The sequence below is a fragment of the Paramormyrops kingsleyae genome, unplaced genomic scaffold (assembly GCF_048594095.1).
Source record: "Paramormyrops kingsleyae isolate MSU_618 unplaced genomic scaffold, PKINGS_0.4 ups31, whole genome shotgun sequence".
NCBI lineage: Eukaryota > Metazoa > Chordata > Actinopteri > Osteoglossiformes > Mormyridae > Paramormyrops > Paramormyrops kingsleyae.
Genome location: NW_027325969.1, coordinates 811006 through 827978, shown reverse-complemented (window position 1 = coordinate 827978; position 16973 = coordinate 811006). Strand labels below are relative to the sequence as shown.

General features: G+C 56.1%; 21 non-coding genes and 1 pseudogene across 21 annotated transcripts; all 22 read right to left on the bottom strand.

Annotated features, from left to right (window-relative positions):
* Positions 1-1114: 1114 nt before the first annotated feature.
* LOC140584232 (U2 spliceosomal RNA) lies at positions 1115-1218 on the bottom strand (annotated as a pseudogene).
* Positions 1219-1413: 195 nt separating this feature from the next.
* Positions 1414-1527, bottom strand: LOC140584864 (U5 spliceosomal RNA). The gene has a single exon (XR_011986826.1). It is a non-coding gene; the product is annotated as a U5 spliceosomal RNA (small nuclear RNA).
* Positions 1528-1953: 426 nt separating this feature from the next.
* Positions 1954-2145, bottom strand: LOC140585357 (U2 spliceosomal RNA). The gene has a single exon (XR_011987317.1). It is a non-coding gene; the product is annotated as a U2 spliceosomal RNA (small nuclear RNA).
* Positions 2146-2340: 195 nt separating this feature from the next.
* LOC140584863 (U5 spliceosomal RNA) lies at positions 2341-2454 on the bottom strand. The gene has a single exon (XR_011986825.1). It is a non-coding gene; the product is annotated as a U5 spliceosomal RNA (small nuclear RNA).
* Positions 2455-2881: 427 nt separating this feature from the next.
* On the bottom strand, positions 2882-3070 carry LOC140584140 (U2 spliceosomal RNA). Its single transcript, XR_011986170.1, has one exon. It is a non-coding gene; the product is annotated as a U2 spliceosomal RNA (small nuclear RNA).
* Positions 3071-9113: 6043 nt separating this feature from the next.
* Positions 9114-9227, bottom strand: LOC140584861 (U5 spliceosomal RNA). Its single transcript, XR_011986823.1, has one exon. It is a non-coding gene; the product is annotated as a U5 spliceosomal RNA (small nuclear RNA).
* A 462-nt stretch (positions 9228-9689) lies between these two features.
* Positions 9690-9881, bottom strand: LOC140585356 (U2 spliceosomal RNA). The gene has a single exon (XR_011987316.1). It is a non-coding gene; the product is annotated as a U2 spliceosomal RNA (small nuclear RNA).
* A 195-nt stretch (positions 9882-10076) lies between these two features.
* LOC140584860 (U5 spliceosomal RNA) lies at positions 10077-10190 on the bottom strand. The gene has a single exon (XR_011986822.1). It is a non-coding gene; the product is annotated as a U5 spliceosomal RNA (small nuclear RNA).
* A 454-nt stretch (positions 10191-10644) lies between these two features.
* LOC140585355 (U2 spliceosomal RNA) lies at positions 10645-10836 on the bottom strand. The gene has a single exon (XR_011987315.1). It is a non-coding gene; the product is annotated as a U2 spliceosomal RNA (small nuclear RNA).
* A 195-nt stretch (positions 10837-11031) lies between these two features.
* On the bottom strand, positions 11032-11145 carry LOC140584859 (U5 spliceosomal RNA). Its single transcript, XR_011986821.1, has one exon. It is a non-coding gene; the product is annotated as a U5 spliceosomal RNA (small nuclear RNA).
* Positions 11146-11573: 428 nt separating this feature from the next.
* LOC140585354 (U2 spliceosomal RNA) lies at positions 11574-11765 on the bottom strand. The gene has a single exon (XR_011987314.1). It is a non-coding gene; the product is annotated as a U2 spliceosomal RNA (small nuclear RNA).
* A 195-nt stretch (positions 11766-11960) lies between these two features.
* Positions 11961-12074, bottom strand: LOC140584858 (U5 spliceosomal RNA). The gene has a single exon (XR_011986820.1). It is a non-coding gene; the product is annotated as a U5 spliceosomal RNA (small nuclear RNA).
* Positions 12075-12500: 426 nt separating this feature from the next.
* On the bottom strand, positions 12501-12692 carry LOC140585353 (U2 spliceosomal RNA). The gene has a single exon (XR_011987313.1). It is a non-coding gene; the product is annotated as a U2 spliceosomal RNA (small nuclear RNA).
* Positions 12693-12887: 195 nt separating this feature from the next.
* On the bottom strand, positions 12888-13001 carry LOC140584857 (U5 spliceosomal RNA). Its single transcript, XR_011986819.1, has one exon. It is a non-coding gene; the product is annotated as a U5 spliceosomal RNA (small nuclear RNA).
* Positions 13002-13427: 426 nt separating this feature from the next.
* LOC140585352 (U2 spliceosomal RNA) lies at positions 13428-13619 on the bottom strand. Its single transcript, XR_011987312.1, has one exon. It is a non-coding gene; the product is annotated as a U2 spliceosomal RNA (small nuclear RNA).
* A 195-nt stretch (positions 13620-13814) lies between these two features.
* LOC140584856 (U5 spliceosomal RNA) lies at positions 13815-13928 on the bottom strand. Its single transcript, XR_011986818.1, has one exon. It is a non-coding gene; the product is annotated as a U5 spliceosomal RNA (small nuclear RNA).
* A 446-nt stretch (positions 13929-14374) lies between these two features.
* LOC140585351 (U2 spliceosomal RNA) lies at positions 14375-14566 on the bottom strand. Its single transcript, XR_011987311.1, has one exon. It is a non-coding gene; the product is annotated as a U2 spliceosomal RNA (small nuclear RNA).
* Positions 14567-14761: 195 nt separating this feature from the next.
* Positions 14762-14875, bottom strand: LOC140584855 (U5 spliceosomal RNA). Its single transcript, XR_011986817.1, has one exon. It is a non-coding gene; the product is annotated as a U5 spliceosomal RNA (small nuclear RNA).
* A 426-nt stretch (positions 14876-15301) lies between these two features.
* LOC140585350 (U2 spliceosomal RNA) lies at positions 15302-15493 on the bottom strand. Its single transcript, XR_011987310.1, has one exon. It is a non-coding gene; the product is annotated as a U2 spliceosomal RNA (small nuclear RNA).
* A 195-nt stretch (positions 15494-15688) lies between these two features.
* On the bottom strand, positions 15689-15802 carry LOC140584854 (U5 spliceosomal RNA). Its single transcript, XR_011986816.1, has one exon. It is a non-coding gene; the product is annotated as a U5 spliceosomal RNA (small nuclear RNA).
* Positions 15803-16229: 427 nt separating this feature from the next.
* Positions 16230-16421, bottom strand: LOC140585349 (U2 spliceosomal RNA). Its single transcript, XR_011987309.1, has one exon. It is a non-coding gene; the product is annotated as a U2 spliceosomal RNA (small nuclear RNA).
* Positions 16422-16616: 195 nt separating this feature from the next.
* On the bottom strand, positions 16617-16730 carry LOC140584853 (U5 spliceosomal RNA). The gene has a single exon (XR_011986815.1). It is a non-coding gene; the product is annotated as a U5 spliceosomal RNA (small nuclear RNA).
* Positions 16731-16973: the final 243 nt, after the last annotated feature.

The window sequence follows — 16973 nt, the reverse complement described above, 5'->3', positions numbered from 1 at the left end:
CTTGGGGGGAGACCAAAACACTTTGCAAATCAATTTGCTCTAAGGGGAAGATCGCTTCTCGGCCTAAAGCAGTGTCCTCATTCCTCCGGGCCTTCTTCCTCCTCCTGCATTGGACAAACCTGGAGGGAGAGGTTGCGCGCTTTTCAGCCACGGCCACTTGACCCTTACCAGGGGACTCCACCGAAGCGCTGGAGGCCGTGGACTCCCCATCGGCACCGGCGAAGGGCTGTTCCTCGCTGTTCTCAGCTCCCCTCTCGGCTCCCCCGTGCATCTCAGCGCAGCCCGGCAGTGCCTGCTGTCGGGCCCCGTCCACAGCCGAACCCCGAGCAACGGCGTCGGCCCAGGACGGTTTGCGCTGAGGGCAGCTCCGAGCCAGATGGTCCTCACCTCTGCACAGGTTACACCGGAGGGGGCCCTTGCAGTCCTTCGCCAGGTGACCGACGTCCAGGCATCTCCAGCACTTCATGGTGGTACAGGAGTCCGCGGTGTGGCCCAGGCCGTGGCACAAGCGGCAGGAGGAGGGTTGCCCGGAGTAAAAAAGGTAGCCCTTGCAACGACCTATAATAAAATAAGCAGGTGGGTGGCTATACCCGTCAGGGGAGCTAGCGTCGGGGCGCAGGCACACCCGGAACTGCCTGCGCCCAGTCCAGACACCCAGCTGGTCTCTCACGTCCCTGTGCCCAGGGACCACGTCGACAAACCTGCCCAGGAAGGCCGCCACCGCTTCAGCTGGAACGAAGGGGTCCAGGACGTGGACGGTGATCACTCTCCGATCCAGCTTCCACAGTGGCTCCACGTCGTAGTGCATCCGGTGAAGCTCTTTCTCCAAGCAGCTGCATGCAGCCAACATCTTCTTGTAGCCTTCTTCCGTGATGCAAGTCACATAAAAGAAGGCTGAAGACTGGTTGCGCTGCACACAGATGATGTCTTCCATAGTGAGTCCCAGGAGGCCGAAGAGCACCTCCCGGATGAAGGCCAGTCTCTCCGGGAAACTCTCCGGTTCCTCCTGGTGGATCCACCTGAAGGCTGCTGTATGCCGGATGACTACGACGGTCCTGTGTGGGCTCCCGGACATCCTGGCGATGGTGGGCAAGAGAGTCCTCGGGAGCCGGGCAGGGAGTCGACGTGTCCTAGCTGGGTGCCTAAACTAATAAAAACTGGAAAAACTGATAAGAACAGATACTACACTTGATCTTAGCCAAAAGGCCGAGAAGCGATACCCACAAATTGCGCCCCGCCGGGCGCCGGCATGCGGGATGCCGACGGAGCTGGCGCGGCTCAGCCCTCACCAGCCCCTCTGGCAGGTGTCGCCCGGCGAGTCCACGCGTGATCCAGGGAGACCACAGCCGCGCCACCGGGCACCTAACGCCAGCCGCTAAGCCGGGCCCAGTCTTCCTTTGACAGCAGCAGTGCAGCTCTGCTTGGGCAGAGCCTCCAAAAATACCATGAACTCATCGCTATCCCTCTCCACGGAAATCTTTAGTAAAAGGCGAAAGATTTATACGGGATGAAGAGAGACCCGAGTCGATATGGGGCCGCCGCCAAGCCCGCCGCCGTTAGCCGGGCCTGCGTGACGCCCCCGCTCGGAGTAGAATGCCCAGGGGCGTCGCAGCCGCCGTCCTCGGGGCCCCGACTCCTCCCTGTCCTCCTGTCCTCTCAAAAGACAGCAATCATTTTAACAAACATGAGGGGAAATTCAAAAGGCAAAGATGACATCATGCCTTACCTCAGCGCAGCTGTCCACCGCACAAACAGTGTGTCACCTTCCTTTAAAAAAAAAAAAAAAAAAAAAAAAAAAAGAAAAACGGCGGGAAACGGGGGCCACGCACAGACAGGGCCCCCCCCCTCACAGCACTCAGTCTATTAGTCACTCACTCACTCACTCACTCACTCAGTCAGTCAGTCAGTCAGTCAGTCAGTCAGTCAGTTCTGCCTTTCGACAACAGGGGGCAGTAGAGGTGCACCATTCCCGGAAGCACTGCAATACCGGGTCGATGCGTGGAGCGGACGGGGCAAGCCCCACTTCCGGCTCCCTGTTCCAAAAATCCGTTTAATATGTGGTCCCCTCCATGGGGGACGTATCAGATATTAAACTGATAAGAACAGATACTACACTTGATCTTAGCCAAAAGGCCGAGAAGCGATACCCACAAATTGCGCCCCGCCGGGCGCCGGCATGCGGGATGCCGACGGAGCTGGCGCGGCTCAGCCCTCACCAGCCCCTCTGGCAGGTGTCGCCCGGCGAGTCCACGCGTGATCCAGGGAGACCACAGCCGCGCCACCGGGCACCTAACGCCAGCCGCTAAGCCGGGCCCAGTCTTCCTTTGACAGCAGCAGTGCAGCTCTGCTTGGGCAGAGCCTCCAAAAATACCATGAACTCATCGCTATCCCTCTCCACGGAAATCTTTAGTAAAAGGCGAAAGATTTATACGGGATGAAGAGAGACCCGAGTCGATATGGGGCCGCCGCCAAGCCCGCCGCCGTTAGCCGGGCCTGCGTGACGCCCCCGCTCGGAGTAGAATGCCCAGGGGCGTCGCAGCCGCCGTCCTCGGGGCCCCGACTCCTCCCTGTCCTCCTGTCCTCTCAAAAGACAGCAATCATTTTAACAAACATGAGGGGAAATTCAAAAGGCAAAGATGACATCATGCCTTACCTCAGCGCAGCTGTCCACCGCACAAACAGTGTGTCACCTTCCTTTAAAAAAAAAAAAAAAAAAAAAAAAAAAAAGAAAAACGGCGGGAAACGGGGGCCACGCACAGACAGGGCCCCCCCCCTCACAGCACTCAGTCTATTAGTCACTCACTCACTCACTCACTCACTCAGTCAGTCAGTCAGTCAGTCAGTCAGTCAGTCAGTTCTGCCTTTCGACAACAGGGGGCAGTAGAGGTGCACCATTCCCGGAAGCACTGCAATACCGGGTCGATGCGTGGAGCGGACGGGGCAAGCCCCACTTCCGGCTCCCTGTTCCAAAAATCCGTTTAATATGTGGTCCCCTCCATGGGGGACGTATCAGATATTAAACTGATAAGAACAGATTTTTTTTTTTTTCCATACTTTATTAAACAGTTCTGCACATCATTTAAATCAACACCACCTTATCAAAACATATAAACATCAAACCTACACTTTTAAAATTGGCATCGTCATCCATGCATATTAAAACAACCTTTCCAGCATACATCATAAACAAATATTACAACAATGTAAAAGGTTGAAATTTTTAACATAATACACATCAATGGCAATACAATAGAATCATAATAATAAGACATATTAAAACAGTATTAAACAAACAAATTATGCAGAACTATATACCATAAAATAATCAAAACAGTAATAAAATCGACAATTAAAATTACACACATTTACCCTTTAATTACATTCATCTGGCCATTTCTACAAATAAAATGTCACCTCAAATGCAAGCCATTAAAAGGTTAAAACCTTAAAAGAGGAACAGACCCACAGACCACAAATTTCAAACACAAGGGTCGGGTTAAAACAGGGTTATGCACCATCCACACACATAAAATCTGAGACTTCGGGCATAAAATACGGTTAATCACAGAAACAAAGCACACCAAATAGATTAAAATGTTAATAGATAATGTTAATATTAATAAATACGTGCTAAAAGTGATCAACCAGTAGTGCACAATAAATTCTGTACATGCAATTATTAAAAAAGTATTTAAAATACAACACACGCACAAAAAAACAAAGCACACTCACCTAAAACCCAAAGTACCTTCTGTGTGCTCCAGAAAGGTGCGTCATGTCCACCCTGTAGAATGGAGCGTCACCACCTAAACGAAACGGAGCTAAAGCCAAAAGAGGCCCTTCCACCTCTCCTTGGCCTCGTGATAGCCCCGCTGGATGACGTCAGTCTCCATCCTGAAACCCAAGTCGGCCCGGATTTTACGGAACACCCCTTGTGCCTCCAGATGAACCCCTCTGCGGATGAGCGCGGTCCTGGCATTCCACAGCTCTCGCTTGGTAATGCTGACCAGCAGCCACATCCAGGGGCCGAAGGGGTTATGGAGCTTGGGGTCCCACCCCTTCAACACCTTGTCGTAGGTCAGACCGGGCTGCGGGTCCACACGTCCACACAGGCCCGCTACCAACCCCCAAACTCTCTGTGCATGCCCACAGTCCCAAAACACGTGCCTGATGGTCTCATCCTCGCTGCACTCGGCCCTGGGGCAGCGGGGGTGTCTGGTCAGCTTATGCCTATGTAAGACGTCCCTGACTGGCAGCTTACCATGAAGGCACTGCCAGTTCAGGTCCTGCAGCCTGTGATCCAAACCCTTAGGCTGGATTCTCGCCCATGTGCCTTCCTCCAGGCCCAACATGGCCCGAGTATCCCTATGACCAAGCAAAGCCCTGTAAAGCGCTCTATGCTTGGTCAAGGCCTCTGTCTTGACACCTGCCGGAATAAACTTACTCCACTTGACAGCGTGGCTGTAGTGGGCCGGCAGGGTCTCAGCCTTGGGGCCGAGGTTGGTCCACGACGCCACCAGGCGTCTCATGGGGAGAGCCAGCCACAGACGCACAAAGTGCTGATGGGGGTGCTCGAGGGGAGCTGCCAGGCGCGTGCAGAGCTGCGAGAAGAACAGGCAGTCAAGCTTGAGAGGAAAGTCAATAACATCCCTCCCCCCACTGTCCTTTCCGAGATACATCACTTCCCTACGCACGTACTCGTACCTGCCCCCCCAGACGAGGTTGAAAACGTCTCTCGTCAGGCCTCTGCGCATGAAGCGGGGCAAAGGGTACACATGTGCAAGGTAGAGCAGGGTGGGAAGAATATCCACTTTTAAGGCTAAGACCTTACCTTGGAAGGACAGGGACCTGGACTTCCACAGTCCGATCTTCCGCCTGGCGATCGCCAACCGCTCCTCCCAGTTCAAACGGGCGGCACCATCCGAAAGGAAGTTGACCCCCAACACTTTGAGAGGTCCGTCACAGAGGGTGAGACCCCCTGCGACGCCCTCCCTCGCCTTCCAGCTGCCGAAATACTTGGCCACCGACTTACTGAGGTTGAGCGTCGCGCCGGAGGCCCTACCGAACGCATGAACAAGGCTCATGGCATGACCGAGAGACTGATCCGAGCAGACGAAAAGGGTGGTGTCGTCTGCGTACTGGGTCAGTTTAACAGTTTTCCCCCGACTTCCTGGGATAAGAAGGCCATCGACCCCGGGGTGGGCGCGAATGGCGCACGCCAGTGGCTCTATATAGAGCGCGTAGAGGAGGGGGGAGAGGGGACATCCCTGCCTCACTCCACTCAGCTGGGGCACCAAGTCACTCAGGAAGCCATTGATAACAACATGGCTCCCAACTTCGTTATACAAAGTGTGTAACCACCCCAGGTAATTGGGTCCAAAGCCAAACTTACCCAATACTTGAAACAGGAAGCGGTGATCTACCCGGTCGAAGGCTTTCTCCTGGTCCAAGCTGACCAGCAGGAGAGGGAGGTTCCTGTCCTCCACCCAGGCGATGGCGTCGCGGATGAGATGGAGGTTCCACGTCGCCGATCGACCCGGTACTCCACACGTCTGATCGCTGTGAACCAGATGAGCCATGGCCTTCTTCAGGCGTTCTGTAAGGGTCTTTGCGATGAGCTTTGTGTCTACACAAAGCATGGTCAGGGGCCTCCAGTTGCCAAGGTCGGCACGATCACCCTTCTTGTGCAACAAAGAAAGAACCCCTGACCTCATGCTCCTAGTGAGCAAACCCCGGCGCTGAACGTCCTCTACAACCTGCAGTAATTCCGGCCCGAGGACATCCCAAAAAGTGGAATAAAATTCCACCGGGAGCCCATCAAGGCCCGGTACCTTGCGGCGGTTCATCTTGCCAAGCACTGCGGTCAGCTCGGCCAAGGTGATGGGGGCTTCTAAGCCGTCACGAATGTCACTGGGAAGGCAAGGTGAGATGTTGTCTAGGAACCGCTCCCCTGCAACCGGGTCCGTATCCCTAACCTTAAAAAGATTGTGATAAAACAATTTAGCAACCTCCAGCATGTCTGATGTTATTGTTACCGTTTCGCCGTTTAAGGCCCGGAGAGAGTCGAAGGTCTTCTCCTCCCGGGCTTCCCTGGCTCTCTGGAAAAAATGAGTATTGCACTTTTCATTGTTTTCCAAAAAGAACATTCTGTCGCGGAGCATTTGAGCCGAGGCAGCCTGTGCATGCAGGCGCCTCAGCTCACCCTTTATATCAAGCAGTCGCTCGTGGTCGATGGTGCCCCCGCTGTTGTGAGCGGCGTATTCATCCCGCAACCTTCTCTCCAGCTGCAGAATGGAGAATTTCTTCTCCATCCTGCGCTGCTTGCTGTACTGCATGGAGAAGGTTCGGATCCTGTCCTTCACACTCTCCCACCATTCGGCCACGGAGGGGAAGGTAGGCTTGTCCTTCTGCCACTCGGAGAAGTGATCTAAAAAAAGGTGTCTAAAATCGCTCTCCTCCAGGATCTGCAGGTTCATTTTCCAATAGCCACCCCCATATTCAGGGGCGTCTATGGAAACAGTGGCCTCCACTGCCAAGTGGTCAGTGGGCCACTGTGGGGAGAGGGACACCTTTTTAAAAACAACGGGGGGTGAGGCTAAAATATAGTCGATGCGACTGCTGGCTCCGCGACTATTGTGCCAGGTGAAGCCCGGCATGCTGGGGTTGCATATCTTAAAACCATCAACAAGTTTAAAGGAACGAATAAAATGGCGAAAGTGCCCAGAGCTGACATCCTGTCTACCCTCCAACGAGATGTTAAAGTCCCCTCCTAAAATCAAGTGTCGATCTGTGACACAGAACGGGGACAACTCTTCAAAGAGAGTTATACGGGACGAGGCCTCCACTGGAGCGTAGACACATATGGCCCGGAGGCGCTGTCCCCTCCATGTGGCGTCCACCCCCAAAACCCTACCTTGAAGAACGGTAAACGATCTTACTTCTTCAAAGGCGCGGTCGCCAAAAAGGATCCCGACGCCTGAGGAGTGGACACCACCTACGCTCCAGTAGGATCTACCCCTCTTCCATTGTCGTGAAAAGAGAGCCTCGTCCAGCTGGTCCCGGAGGTGGACTTCCTGCAGAAAACAAATGCTGAAGGGAGAAGATGCCAGCTGATTAAAAACAGATGTGCGCTTTAAAACGTTCCTCAAACCCCTGACATTCAAGGTGACAATATTAAAATTGGCCATGAAATGTTAAAAAGGTAAAATACAATTACAAACAACACACTAAAATAATAAAAGCCAGCCATTAAAAACAATACCGCATTACTGCCCCCCCTCCTCAGTCAAACCCAAAAGGCCCCCCAGTTCCAGCCCCCCCAGGTACTCCTGTTCATTTGCTTTGTCCTGCACACTACTGTACTCCTGGGGGGGCGCAGGGGACTGTCCCAAGTCCCACACCAGATGGGGGGCCCCCAATGTCGGGGAGGGGGGACTCTCTCGGCCTTGGTCCCCGGCCGCCACTGCTGGCAAGGTGGCAGCCGGAGGGCTGGATGCGTCGGGTTGTGCCTCCCTTCTGCTCTTCTTCCTCCTCCGGGGGGATGCGCCGCTCTTTCTCCTCCTGCTGCTGACACCTGGAGCCAGGACTGGAGACCCCTCCTGCATTGCAGTCGCTGTCGCTGGGGCCTCCTCCACCTCGGCCAGGGCATCTCCTCCTGCCCCCGCCGCCGACTGTTCCTGCCCGGACGTGGGGGCTTGCGCTCCCCCACCACTCTCCTTGCCGACAGCTCTGCTGCCTAACAGAGCGTCGGCGTATGACGTTTTCCGTTGGGGGCAGGAACGAGCCAGATGGTCCTCACCGTTGCAGTGGATGCAGCGACGGGGGCCCTTGCAGTCCCTGGCCATGTGCCCCGGCTCCAGGCAGTTGCGGCAGCGCAGGTTGGCGCATCCCTCCAGAGTATGTCCAAAGGTGTGACACTGTCGGCAGAAGGGAGGCTGTCCGGAATAAAACAAGTAAGCCTTATTGCCCTGTAGATTAAAATAGGCTGGGGGATGACTAAAACCGCCCGCCCCATTAGCGTCCGGGCGCAGGCGGGCCTGGAACTGGCGTCGACCAGTCCAGATCCCCAGCTCATCCCGGATGTCCTTGTGGCCAGGAAAGAGGTCCACATACTTGTTCAAGAACTGGCGGACGGCTTCGCCGGACACATGCGGGTTAAAACAATGTACCGTAATTACCCGCTTGTCGGGCCACCACAGCGGCTCAACGGTGTATCGTCCCAGGAGAGGGTGCTGGGCCCTCTCCTTGCTCCGCTCCAGGACCTTGGTGTAGCTCTCGTCGGTGGACAGGGTGACCTCGAAGAACTGGAAAGGTCCATTCCGCTGCACACACAGGATGTCCTCCATGCGCAGGCCCAGCTCCCCGAAGGCCACCTCCCGGATGAAGGCCAGGCGGTCGGGGAAGGTGCCTACCTCCCCTTCGGCCCTCCAGCAGAACCGGGCGGTATTACGCAGGCCACCGCCTGCTACCAGCCACGGCCCGCTGAAGGGCTTCCTCGCAGCTCCGCCGGCCGTCGACATCCGGGATGGTCCACCGACGTCGTTCCTGGAGCAGAGTCCTCCTGCCGCCGTGGTCCCGACGTCCGCCGTGGTCCGGCCGCCGTCCGCCAATCCGGGATGAGCCGAGGAATGCTAGACTATAAAAGCAACTAAAAAATAAAAACACCAGTTCACCCGGCAGGGCGGCGGACAGGCCACCAGCCACTGCGGGATCCCCAGCCTAATAAAAACGAAAATAAAAGCAGGGATAAAAGGCTAAAAGGAAGGCACGGGTCGCCCCGTGGCAGCGGCGGTCAAGCCACCTACTGGTCACGCATTAGGGTCACCGTGCCTTCCTCTAAAAAACCCGACGCAGTCCGTTAAAAGCGATAAAAAGAGCGTAAAATCCACTTGATCTTAGCCAAAAGGCCGAGAAGCGATACCCACAAATTGCGCCCCGCCGGGCGCCGGCATGCGGGATGCCGACGGAGCTGGCGCAGCTCAGCCCTCACCAGCCCCTCTGGCAGGTGTCGCCCGGCGAGTCCACGCGTGATCCAGGGAGACCACAGCCGCGCCACCGGGCACCTAACGCCAGCCGCTAAGCCGGGCCCAGTCTTCCTTTGACAGCAGCAGTGCAGCTCTGCTTGGGCAGAGCCTCCAAAAATACCATGAACTCATCGCTATCCCTCTCCACGGAAATCTTTAGTAAAAGGCGAAAGATTTATACGGGATGAAGAGAGACCCGAGTCGATATGGGGCCGCCGCCAAGCCCGCCGCCGTTAGCCGGGCCTGCGTGACGCCCCCGCTCGGAGTAGAATGCCCAGGGGCGTCGCAGCCGCCGTCCTCGGGGCCCCGACTCCTCCCTGTCCTCCTGTCCTCTCAAAAGACAGCAATCATTTTAACAAACATGAGGGGAAATTCAAAAGGCAAAGATGACATCATGCCTTACCTCAGCGCAGCTGTCCACCGCACAAACAGTGTGTCACCTTCCTTTAAAAAAAAAAAAAAAAAAAAAAAAAAAAGAAAAACGGCGGGAAACGGGGGCCACGCACAGACAGGGCCCCCCCCCTCACAGCACTCAGTCTATTAGTCACTCACTCACTCACTCACTCACTCACTCACTCACTCACTCACTCACTCACTCACTCACTCAGTCAGTCAGTCAGTCAGTCAGTCAGTCAGTCAGTTCTGCCTTTCGACAACAGGGGGCAGTAGAGGTGCACCATTCCCGGAAGCACTGCAATACCGGGTCGATGCGTGGAGCGGACGGGGCAAGCCCCACTTCCGGCTCCCTGTTCCAAAAATCCGTTTAATATGTGGTCCCCTCCATGGGGGACGTATCAGATATTAAACTGATAAGAACAGATACTACACTTGATCTTAGCCAAAAGGCCGAGAAGCGATACCCACAAATTGCGCCCCGCCGGGCGCCGGCATGCGGGATGCCGACGGAGCTGGCGCGGCTCAGCCCTCACCAGCCCCTCTGGCAGGTGTCGCCCGGCGAGTCCACGCGTGATCCAGGGAGACCACAGCCGCGCCACCGGGCACCTAACGCCAGCCGCTAAGCCGGGCCCAGTCTTCCTTTGACAGCAGCAGTGCAGCTCTGCTTGGGCAGAGCCTCCAAAAATACCATGAACTCATCGCTATCCCTCTCCACGGAAATCTTTAGTAAAAGGCGAAAGATTTATACGGGATGAAGAGAGACCCGAGTCGATATGGGGCCGCCGCCAAGCCCGCCGCCGTTAGCCGGGCCTGCGTGACGCCCCCGCTCGGAGTAGAATGCCCAGGGGCGTCGCAGCCGCCGTCCTCGGGGCCCCGACTCCTCCCTGTCCTCCTGTCCTCTCAAAAGACAGCAATCATTTTAACAAACATGAGGGGAAATTCAAAAGGCAAAGATGACATCATGCCTTACCTCAGCGCAGCTGTCCACCGCACAAACAGTGTGTCACCTTCCTTTAAAAAAAAAAAAAAAAAAAAAAAAAAAAGAAAAACGGCGGGAAACGGGGGCCACGCACAGACAGGGCCCCCCCCCTCACAGCACTCAGTCTATTAGTCACTCACTCACTCACTCACTCACTCACTCACTCACTCACTCACTCACTCACTCAGTCAGTCAGTCAGTCAGTCAGTCAGTCAGTCAGTTCTGCCTTTCGACAACAGGGGGCAGTAGAGGTGCACCATTCCCGGAAGCACTGCAATACCGGGTCGATGCGTGGAGCGGACGGGGCAAGCCCCACTTCCGGCTCCCTGTTCCAAAAATCCGTTTAATATGTGGTCCCCTCCATGGGGGACGTATCAGATATTAAACTGATAAGAACAGATACTACACTTGATCTTAGCCAAAAGGCCGAGAAGCGATACCCACAAATTGCGCCCCGCCGGGCGCCGGCATGCGGGATGCCGACGGAGCTGGCGCGGCTCAGCCCTCACCAGCCCCTCTGGCAGGTGTCGCCCGGCGAGTCCACGCGTGATCCAGGGAGACCACAGCCGCGCCACCGGGCACCTAACGCCAGCCGCTAAGCCGGGCCCAGTCTTCCTTTGACAGCAGCAGTGCAGCTCTGCTTGGGCAGAGCCTCCAAAAATACCATGAACTCATCGCTATCCCTCTCCACGGAAATCTTTAGTAAAAGGCGAAAGATTTATACGGGATGAAGAGAGACCCGAGTCGATATGGGGCCGCCGCCAAGCCCGCCGCCGTTAGCCGGGCCTGCGTGACGCCCCCGCTCGGAGTAGAATGCCCAGGGGCGTCGCAGCCGCCGTCCTCGGGGCCCCGACTCCTCCCTGTCCTCCTGTCCTCTCAAAAGACAGCAATCATTTTAACAAACATGAGGGGAAATTCAAAAGGCAAAGATGACATCATGCCTTACCTCAGCGCAGCTGTCCACCGCACAAACAGTGTGTCACCTTCCTTTAAAAAAAAAAAAAAAAAAAAAAAAAAAAAGAAAAACGGCGGGAAACGGGGGCCACGCACAGACAGGGCCCCCCCCCCTCACAGCACTCAGTCTATTAGTCACTCACTCACTCACTCACTCACTCACTCACTCAGTCAGTCAGTCAGTCAGTCAGTCAGTTCTGCCTTTCGACAACAGGGGGCAGTAGAGGTGCACCATTCCCGGAAGCACTGCAATACCGGGTCGATGCGTGGAGCGGACGGGGCAAGCCCCACTTCCGGCTCCCTGTTCCAAAAATCCGTTTAATATGTGGTCCCCTCCATGGGGGACGTATCAGATATTAAACTGATAAGAACAGATACTACACTTGATCTTAGCCAAAAGGCCGAGAAGCGATACCCACAAATTGCGCCCCGCCGGGCGCCGGCATGCGGGATGCCGACGGAGCTGGCGCGGCTCAGCCCTCACCAGCCCCTCTGGCAGGTGTCGCCCGGCGAGTCCACGCGTGATCCAGGGAGACCACAGCCGCGCCACCGGGCACCTAACGCCAGCCGCTAAGCCGGGCCCAGTCTTCCTTTGACAGCAGCAGTGCAGCTCTGCTTGGGCAGAGCCTCCAAAAATACCATGAACTCATCGCTATCCCTCTCCACGGAAATCTTTAGTAAAAGGCGAAAGATTTATACGGGATGAAGAGAGACCCGAGTCGATATGGGGCCGCCGCCAAGCCCGCCGCCGTTAGCCGGGCCTGCGTGACGCCCCCGCTCGGAGTAGAATGCCCAGGGGCGTCGCAGCCGCCGTCCTCGGGGCCCCGACTCCTCCCTGTCCTCCTGTCCTCTCAAAAGACAGCAATCATTTTAACAAACATGAGGGGAAATTCAAAAGGCAAAGATGACATCATGCCTTACCTCAGCGCAGCTGTCCACCGCACAAACAGTGTGTCACCTTCCTTTAAAAAAAAAAAAAAAAAAAAAAAAAAAAGAAAAACGGCGGGAAACGGGGGCCACGCACAGACAGGGCCCCCCCCCTCACAGCACTCAGTCTATTAGTCACTCACTCACTCACTCACTCACTCAGTCAGTCAGTCAGTCAGTCAGTCAGTCAGTCAGTTCTGCCTTTCGACAACAGGGGGCAGTAGAGGTGCACCATTCCCGGAAGCACTGCAATACCGGGTCGATGCGTGGAGCGGACGGGGCAAGCCCCACTTCCGGCTCCCTGTTCCAAAAATCCGTTTAATATGTGGTCCCCTCCATGGGGGACGTATCAGATATTAAACTGATAAGAACAGATACTACACTTGATCTTAGCCAAAAGGCCGAGAAGCGATACCCACAAATTGCGCCCCGCCGGGCGCCGGCATGCGGGATGCCGACGGAGCTGGCGCGGCTCAGCCCTCACCAGCCCCTCTGGCAGGTGTCGCCCGGCGAGTCCACGCGTGATCCAGGGAGACCACAGCCGCGCCACCGGGCACCTAACGCCAGCCGCTAAGCCGGGCCCAGTCTTCCTTTGACAGCAGCAGTGCAGCTCTGCTTGGGCAGAGCCTCCAAAAATACCATGAACTCATCGCTATCCCTCTCCACGGAAATCTTTAGTAAAAGGCGAAAGATTTATACGGGATGAAGAGAGACCCGAGTCGATATGGGGCCGCCGCCAAGCCCGCCGCCGTTAGCCGGGCCTGCGTGACGCCCCCGCTCGGAGTAGAATGCCCAGGGGCGTCGCAGCCGCCGTCCTCGGGGCCCCGACTCCTCCCTGTCCTCCTGTCCTCTCAAAAGACAGCAATCATTTTAACAAACATGAGGGGAAATTCAAAAGGCAAAGATGACATCATGCCTTACCTCAGCGCAGCTGTCCACCGCACAAACAGTGTGTCACCTTCCTTTAAAAAAAAAAAAAAAAAAAAAAAAAAAAGAAAAACGGCGGGAAACGGGGGCCACGCACAGACAGGGCCCCCCCCCTCACAGCACTCAGTCTATTAGTCACTCACTCACTCACTCACTCACTCAGTCAGTCAGTCAGTCAGTCAGTCAGTCAGTCAGTTCTGCCTTTCGACAACAGGGGGCAGTAGAGGTGCACCATTCCCGGAAGCACTGCAATACCGGGTCGATGCGTGGAGCGGACGGGGCAAGCCCCACTTCCGGCTCCCTGTTCCAAAAATCCGTTTAATATGTGGTCCCCTCCATGGGGGACGTATCAGATATTAAACTGATAAGAACAGATACTACACTTGATCTTAGCCAAAAGGCCGAGAAGCGATACCCACAAATTGCGCCCCGCCGGGCGCCGGCATGCGGGATGCCGACGGAGCTGGCGCGGCTCAGCCCTCACCAGCCCCTCTGGCAGGTGTCGCCCGGCGAGTCCACGCGTGATCCAGGGAGACCACAGCCGCGCCACCGGGCACCTAACGCCAGCCGCTAAGCCGGGCCCAGTCTTCCTTTGACAGCAGCAGTGCAGCTCTGCTTGGGCAGAGCCTCCAAAAATACCATGAACTCATCGCTATCCCTCTCCACGGAAATCTTTAGTAAAAGGCGAAAGATTTATACGGGATGAAGAGAGACCCGAGTCGATATGGGGCCGCCGCCAAGCCCGCCGCCGTTAGCCGGGCCTGCGTGACGCCCCCGCTCGGAGTAGAATGCCCAGGGGCGTCGCAGCCGCCGTCCTCGGGGCCCCGACTCCTCCCTGTCCTCCTGTCCTCTCAAAAGACAGCAATCATTTTAACAAACATGAGGGGAAATTCAAAAGGCAAAGATGACATCATGCCTTACCTCAGCGCAGCTGTCCACCGCACAAACAGTGTGTCACCTTCCTTTAAAAAAAAAAAAAAAAAAAAAAAAAAAAGAAAAACAGCGGGAAACGGGGGCCACGCACAGACAGGGCCCCCCCCCTCACAGCACTCAGTCTATTAGTCACTCACTCACTCACTCACTCACTCACTCACTCACTCACTCACTCAGTCAGTCAGTCAGTCAGTCAGTCAGTCAGTCAGTTCTGCCTTTCGACAACAGGGGGCAGTAGAGGTGCACCATTCCCGGAAGCACTGCAATACCGGGTCGATGCGTGGAGCGGACGGGGCAAGCCCCACTTCCGGCTCCCTGTTCCAAAAATCCGTTTAATATGTGGTCCCCTCCATGGGGGACGTATCAGATATTAAACTGATAAGAACAGATACTACACTTGATCTTAGCCAAAAGGCCGAGAAGCGATACCCACAAATTGCGCCCCGCCGGGCGCCGGCATGCGGGATGCCGACGGAGCTGGCGCGGCTCAGCCCTCACCAGCCCCTCTGGCAGGTGTCGCCCGGCGAGTCCACGCGTGATCCAGGGAGACCACAGCCGCGCCACCGGGCACCTAACGCCAGCCGCTAAGCCGGGCCCAGTCTTCCTTTGACAGCAGCAGTGCAGCTCTGCTTGGGCAGAGCCTCCAAAAATACCATGAACTCATCGCTATCCCTCTCCACGGAAATCTTTAGTAAAAGGCGAAAGATTTATACGGGATGAAGAGAGACCCGAGTCGATATGGGGCCGCCGCCAAGCCCGCCGCCGTTAGCCGGGCCTGCGTGACGCCCCCGCTCGGAGTAGAATGCCCAGGGGCGTCGCAGCCGCCGTCCTCGGGGCCCCGACTCCTCCCTGTCCTCCTGTCCTCTCAAAAGACAGCAATCATTTTAACAAACATGAGGGGAAATTCAAAAGGCAAAGATGACATCATGCCTTACCTCAGCGCAGCTGTCCACCGCACAAACAGTGTGTCACCTTCCTTTAAAAAAAAAAAAAAAAAAAAAAAAAAAAGAAAAACGGCGGGAAACGGGGGCCACGCACAGACAGGGCCCCCCCCCTCACAGCACTCAGTCTATTAGTCACTCACTCACTCACTCACTCACTCACTCACTCAGTCAGTCAGTCAGTCAGTCAGTCAGTTCTGCCTTTCGACAACAGGGGGCAGTAGAGGTGCACCATTCCCGGAAGCACTGCAATACCGGGTCGATGCGTGGAGCGGACGGGGCAAGCCCCACTTCCGGCTCCCTGTTCCAAAAATCCGTTTAATATGTGGTCCCCTCCATGGGGGACGTATCAGATATTAAACTGATAAGAACAGATACTACACTTGATCTTAGCCAAAAGGCCGAGAAGCGATACCCACAAATTGCGCCCCGCCGGGCGCCGGCATGCGGGATGCCGACGGAGCTGGCGCGGCTCAGCCCTCACCAGCCCCTCTGGCAGGTGTCGCCCGGCGAGTCCACGCGTGATCCAGGGAGACCACAGCCGCGCCACCGGGCACCTAACGCCAGCCGCTAAGCCGGGCCCAGTCTTCCTTTGACAGCAGCAGTGCAGCTCTGCTTGGGCAGAGCCTCCAAAAATACCATGAACTCATCGCTATCCCTCTCCACGGAAATCTTTAGTAAAAGGCGAAAGATTTATACGGGATGAAGAGAGACCCGAGTCGATATGGGGCCGCCGCCAAGCCCGCCGCCGTTAGCCGGGCCTGCGTGACGCCCCCGCTCGGAGTAGAATGCCCAGGGGCGTCGCAGCCGCCGTCCTCGGGGCCCCGACTCCTCCCTGTCCTCCTGTCCTCTCAAAAGACAGCAATCATTTTAACAAACATGAGGGGAAATTCAAAAGGCAAAGATGACATCATGCCTTACCTCAGCGCAGCTGTCCACCGCACAAACAGTGTGTCACCTTCCTTTAAAAAAAAAAAAAAAAAAAAAAAAAAAAAGAAAAACGGCGGGAAACGGGGGCCACGCACAGACAGGGCCCCCCCCCTCACAGCACTCAGTCTATTAGTCACTCACTCACTCACTCACTCACTCAGTCAGTCAGTCAGTCAGTCAGTCAGTCAGTCAGTTCTGCCTTTCGACAACAGGGGGCAGTAGAGGTGCACCATTCCCGGAAGCACTGCAATACCGGGTCGATGCGTGGAGCGGACGGGGCAAGCCCCACTTCCGGCTCCCTGTTCCAAAAATCCGTTTAATATGTGGTCCCCTCCATGGGGGACGTATCAGATATTAAACTGATAAGAACAGATACTACACTTGATCTTAGCCAAAAGGCCGAGAAGCGATACCCACAAATTGCGCCCCGCCGGGCGCCGGCATGCGGGATGCCGACGGAGCTGGCGCGGCTCAGCCCTCACCAGCCCCTCTGGCAGGTGTCGCCCGGCGAGTCCACGCGTGATCCAGGGAGACCACAGCCGCGCCACCGGGCACCTAACGCCAGCCGCTAAGCCGGGCCCAGTCTTCCTTTGACAGCAGCAGTGCAGCTCTGCTTGGGCAGAGCCTCCAAAAATACCATGAACTCATCGCTATCCCTCTCCACGGAAATCTTTAGTAAAAGGCGAAAGATTTATACGGGATGAAGAGAGACCCGAGTCGATATGGGGCCGCCGCCAAGCCCGTCGCCGTTAGCCGGGCCTGCGTGACGCCCCCGCTCGGAGTAGAATGCCCAGGGGCGTCGCAGCCGCCGTCCTCGGGGCCCCGACTCCTCCCTGTCCTCCTGTCCTCTCAAAAGACAGCAATCATTTTAACAAACATGAGGGGAAATTCAAAAGGCAAAGATGACATCATGCCTTACCTCAGCGCAGCTGTCCACCGCACAAACAGTGTGTCACCTTCCTT